Here is a 6551-nt window from a genome sequence, read left to right as displayed (position 1 = left end):
GTATCGGCAGAGAGAGACATACTTCTGATCCAACATATAATTTGTGTTGTAAAGGAGGGAAAATCTTGCTGAAACCATATGATCCTCCTCCTCAGCCTCTATTGGATTTATTAACCTCACAGAACACTGCAACTTCGAACCACTTTTTTGATCATAACAGGCAGTATAATACCATGTTTGCGATGACTTCAATGGGTGCTAAAGTTATTGAATCCATAAATGATGGCCGAGCACCCTATGTTTTCAAGATTAGTGGTCAAGTCTGCCATCGTATCGGTACTCTAATGCGACCTGAGAATCGTCGACCAGAATATGCACAATTGTATATCTATGATACAGAGCATGAGGTTAGAAACCGCATAAATATTACTGCATCTTCTCGCCCTTCATCATCTCGGTCTTCGTCTGCCCGCCCTTCTTTCAATGCTAATCAAGATATTGTCCAGTCCCTTATATCGATGCTTAACACCCATAATCCCATAGTGAAACTATTTAGAATAGCACGGGAAAGATTGACCGCAGATGCTCCTGATCAGTTCTTTATCAGATTATATGGCAAACCTGATGCACATGGAGACATCTATAGTGCTCCGGTCGCATCTGAGGTTGTAGGGTTGGTTGTTGGTGATATTGGGTCAACTGATGTTGGGCGGGACATTATAATAGATAATCGTTCATCAGGATTACAACAAATCAATGAAAAACATTGCAAGTTTATGGCTATGCAGTATCCTCTATTATTTCCATATGGAGAGGATGGTTACCATGATGACCTCATGTACCGCACCTCGCCACAAAGTCAAGCTATAAGCCGTAAGAAAGTGACTATGCTAGAGTACTATGCATATAGACTACATGATAGACCAGGTGATTTCAACACGCCATTGAGAGGTAAAAGATTGACACAAGCTTATGAAGTGGATGGTTATTGTTGTGTTGAAGAATTTCGTATTGCATTCTATCGCAAGCCCGGATTTCAGAAAAAATATAGATCATCACCATATAATGACTTGACCAATTTTGTCTCAAGAGGTAATACATCCGGTTCTTCAGTTGGTTAAAGGATTATATTGCCATCTTCATTCACCGGAGGCCCGCGATATATGTACCAAAATTATCAAGATTCGATCGCTATATGTAGGAAATATGGCTGCCCAGATCTCTTGGTCACATTCACTTCAAATGCAGCTTGGCCTGAGATAGTAGAGGTTCTATCATCCATTCCAGGGCAACAACCTTCTGACCGTCCAGATATTGTCAATAGGGTATTCAAAATGAAGCTAAATATGCTAATGGATGATATTAAAAAGAAAATTTTCTTTGGACCAACGAATGCAGGTAATTTGTCTCCCCACATCATTAATTGATTTAATGTTGCCCGAATCCAACATTTCCTTTACGTAAATAACATGCCTGTCTTTTGTAGTTATCTACACCATTGAATTTCAGAAACGTGGACTTCCTCATGTCCATATCATCATATGGTTATCCAAAGATGAGCCCCTAGATGCGAAAAAGATAGACTTTCTTATTTCGGCTCAGTTGCCAGATCCTAAAAATGATCCAATAGGTTATGATGCTGTATCGTCATTCATGATACACGGGCCCTGTGGAAATCTAAATACTAAATCTCCCTGTATGTCTGAAGGAAAATGCACAAAATTCTATCCTAAAGATTCCTGTGAGCAAACAACTATATTGGAGAATGATTTCACACAATATGCAAGGCCAAACAATGGAATAACCGTCAACAAAAATGGAGTTGACATTGATAACAGATTTGTTGTTCCTCACAATGTCGACTTGGTAGTTAAATATCAAGCTCACATAAATGTAGAGAAGGTTAATCATGATGGCATGCACAAATATCTTTTCAAGTATGTCACAAAAGGATTTGATTCTGCCAGAACTAAAATGCATTCAAATTCTGGATCATCCAATTCATCAAGTGAAACAGTCAATGAAATAGAAAATTATCTAGAATGTCGTTGTACTACACCAAATGAGGCTGCTTGGCGCTTGCTAGAGTATGATATTCACTATGCAGACCCTTCCGTAGGAAGACTTCCAGTTCATCTTCCATTTGAGAATAATGTAATTTACTCAGAAGATGATGACCTTGAAGAAGTGATTGAAAATCCAAGGAATATGACGACTAAGTTGACTGCAGGTTAGAAGCTAATATGCAACACCCTCTGGCTAAACAATATACCTACATAGAATTTCCTGAATATTTTACATGGCACTCCAACTCAAATGGCAAATACTGGGATTATCGTTGTGGTTCTAGAAGAATTGGCAGAATTGCTTATGTCAACCCTTACCAAGGGGACCTTCAGTATCTACGTTTGTTGCTCAACATTGTCAAAGGTCCAACCTCCTTCCCTCAAATCAGAACTATAAATGGCCATGAATATCCTACATTTCGTGCTGCATGTGAGGCTTTAGGTCTCCTTGGTGATGATGAAGAATGGTCCAATGCCTTAAAAGATGCCGCTCAATGGGCTATGCCTTACCAGTTACGCCAACTGTTTGTCACAATTTTGCTCTTTTGTGAGGTAACAAATCCTAGAAAACTTTTTGATGACCATGCATAAAAAATGTCTGAAGATGCAGCCCATCAATTGAGTCAGAATCGTGTTCAAGCTAGCAATCCCTTGGCCGATATATATATTTCATCTTATCTTTTGAATGAATTGGATAAATTGCTAAAAGATGCAGGATATTGTTTATCCCATTTTAATTTGCCGCTACCTGATGACACTACTAATATTTCTGGACAAAATAGGCTACTACTAGATGAGCTCAATTATGATGTGCCTGCTATGACTGCCACTTTACATGACAACCTTTCAATGCTGAACAACAACCAGAAAGATGTTTTTGATGCTATTTACAATTCTGTGATGAATGCTGAAGGTCAAACATTTTTTGTTTATGGATATGGAGGAACTGGAAAAACTTTCTTATGGACTACTTTGCTTAATTCTGTAAGAAGCAAAGGGAAAATTGCATTAGCAGTTGCATCATCAGGAATTGCTTCCCTACTGCTACCATGGGGTCGAACCCCCCATTCCTGTTTTAAAATTCCTTTAGACATTTCTCAGAGTTCCATGTGTAGTATAAAGAAAAATACACACTTAGCAGAACTTATCCAAAAAACTTCTCTTATTGTATGGGATGAGGCCCCTGCTAATCATAGATATTGTTTTGAAGCATTGGACCGTACACTTAGAGATATATTATCAGAAATAAGGCAAAATGCAGAAAATAAGCAATTTGGTGGTATAACTATTGTGCTTGGTGGAGATTTTAGGCAAACACTTCCAGTAATACACAATGCAACAAAAGCCCAAATTCTAAGGTCATGCATTGTTAATTCTTATTTATGGAGACAATGTAAGCTTCTCGAGTTAACTGAAAATATGAGGCTCAAGTCAGGAAATCTCTCCACCTCAGACAGAGAGGAGCTAAGTAATTTTGCTGAATGGCTTCTTAGGGTGGGCAATGGAACAGAACCGATTGTTTCTGTCCCAAATGATTCCAGTAACTCATTTATAAAGATTCCAGAGTCTTTGCTTCTATCGTCAGATTGTAGGAACCTTGATGGATTGATATCATTTGTCTATGACTTAGGTTCTGAGCCAGCAAATATTTCATCATATTTGTGTCAACGTGCAATCTTAGCACCTACAAATGAGGTGGTTTCAGATATAAATACTAGAATGATTGCTCAGCTAAAAACGACTGAAATGTCTTACTATAGTTCTGATTCAATTGACGATAGCACTGCTAATCATTCCACTCTTGAAGCATTATACCCAATAGAGTTTCTAAACACAATTCCGATGCCCGGACTTCCTGACCATAAGTTGCACTTGAAGATTGGTGTTCCAATTATGCTTTTCCGCAATCTTGATCCATCAAGGGGACTTTGTAATGGTACTAGGCTGATTGTCACCCAATTGACAAATCATGTGATTGAAGGTGAAATCATAACAGGGAAGGCTACAGGTTCAAAAGTATATATCCCACACATTGTCACAACATCAACTCACTCAAGGTGGCCCTTCAAATTGAGACGGCGCCAGTTCCCCGTGCGCCTTCCGTATGCAATGACCATAAACAAGAGTCAAGGGCAAACCTTAAATAGAGTTGGAGTCTATTTTCCATCTCCAGTGTTCTCTCATGGTCAATTATATGTAGCATTTTCCAGAGTTACTTCACCAAAGGGGTTGAGAGTTCTAATCGAAAATAGTCCAGTTTTTTATGAGAATCGCACCCATAATGTAGTCTATGCTGAAGTTTTTAGTCAAATTAATAGACTATGAACTGAATAAAGGAATTTCCTACATTCAAGTGTGTTTACCCTACATAATTATTTCTCCATTTAATACATCGTTATTATGCAATTACTTGCTTCCCTTTCAGGAATATTACATCAATGGAATCCACTACAGCCCTTAAAACCATCACTCTTGGTCAACAGAGTTGTAAGGTATTTGGACGACTCGTACGCCTATGGGATGCAATAAACATGAAATCTAAGTTTGCAGATCCTCTCATCAGCATTGATGGTATCCTTTTAGATGAATATGTAAGTCCATCATTAATATTTCTATTTCCAACATAATAATCATATTATTGAACAAATGTACTACTGATTTTCACATCATCATCGAATATTATGGCAGGGCAATATGGCGCAGATCAGTGTACCCAAAAAATTTCAAAGACAATTTCGCCCCTTACTCACAGAAGGACATGTCTACATCTTTAATGATATTGCAGCTGTTAATATAAAAACAAAACCCATATATATCACCACCAAGACTATATGTTGCAATTCAAGCACAGCACTAAGGTTCACCGACTTGAAACCAGAGGGACAAATATACCAAAGTTTTCCTTCAATTTTTTCCCATTTGATAATCTACCAGAAAAAGATACTTTTGCAAAACCACTTCAAGGTAACACTTGGATTTCCTTTTTTTCTTTCATACTAATATTAACACATAAATTAATTTTGTATGTGGTTTCTCTCTCCAGATATAATAGGAGTCATTAGCCACATTGGGCCATTTGATTATGCAAGTCAGACATCTACAAATAAACTCAGGAAAATCAAAATTCGAAACCTAGAGTATGTTTCTTCTACTACTACAGTGTGTTAAAACTTTTCCATCCCTATACACTTTGTGTCAACAAATGTTTGTTCCACATATGCAGTGAACAGACACAAGAAATACGTCTTTGGGGCCACCATGGTGAAACATTTGATGAAGAAGCTGTACTTAAAAAATCACAAGAAGGCATTGTAGTTGGCATTTTTGCAGGTCTCACAGCTGGGAGCTTTCTAGGTAACTGCTCAAATATTCTCTCTTAAAATGACTATAAGAGCCAAAACTAATACGACATGTAACCATATATACATATAGGTGCCCTGCATGCATCCTCAACCTCTGCAACAAAAGTTTACATTGACTTGGATACATCTCAAGTTAAAAACTACCAAACCAGGTCAGCGATTATCCTTTATATTTGCAACTACTACCTTCTTTTTCCAAAATCTAACATGCTGATATTTTTCTCACTGCTTCTTTTTGAAGCTATAAATGGGAATCTCCAGCTCTGCGACACCAACTACCTCAGGTTATGCATTTATCTCCTATTCAAGCAGCAGGGAAAATGTACACACTTCAACAAATATCAGATATGCCCACCTCAAATTTTCAGGTCAATCATCTTATCTACCCTATTATTTGTATATCAGTGAACTTCTACAGCAAATTCTCAATGCACCCTTTTTGCAAACTCTTAGGAAGGAGCTACCTACAGCACCATTGCGAAAGTTAAATCTATTGTACCTTCAACTAAATGGTACTACAAAGGATGCAAACATTGTGACAGAGGATACAACAACAACTCAGATACTCCAACATGCCTTTGCACAAATTCATCTCCAAAGCCATTGTACGATCTCTTTTTTATACAACATTTGCCTTCATTTACATATTTTGTTCCATAAAAACAACTATCAAATTCTCCAGGTACAAGCTACCAATAACACTTACAGATGACTCAGGAGATTTAGATGCCATTGCTTTCTCTAAAATTGCTGAAGAACTGGTTGAGCGAGATGCCATACAAGCTTCTCAAAACATGAAAGTTGATACCGCGGAACATGTGACCGCCCTAGATAATGCCATTGGGAAAACCAGATTGTTCTATATAGGAATGAAGGTTGATTTGGTATACAGATTCCCCATAAGTTATGTCATAAAGAAAAGCTTCTCAGTTGACAATGCACAAATACTGCCCTCTACAAAGGTTAGACAATTTTCATCAATTTACAAAATAACTCCATCCTAATTACAATTGTATTACCTAAAATATTGAACTTAAACCATTAAATACTTCCAGTCAACTCCAAGCAAAGACCTGGAGAACAGTCCATCATCATCAAAGAGCATCCAGAGGTTTGCCATCAATCACAAAATAGAAGTTACATCCTCTGTCTACACAATGTTCACCAAACTTTTCCTATTCGC

The sequence above is a fragment of the Triticum dicoccoides genome, chromosome 4A (assembly GCF_002162155.2).
Source record: "Triticum dicoccoides isolate Atlit2015 ecotype Zavitan chromosome 4A, WEW_v2.0, whole genome shotgun sequence".
NCBI classification, from domain to species: domain Eukaryota; kingdom Viridiplantae; phylum Streptophyta; class Magnoliopsida; order Poales; family Poaceae; genus Triticum; species Triticum dicoccoides.
Note: the sequence above shows the minus strand (reverse complement) of the source record.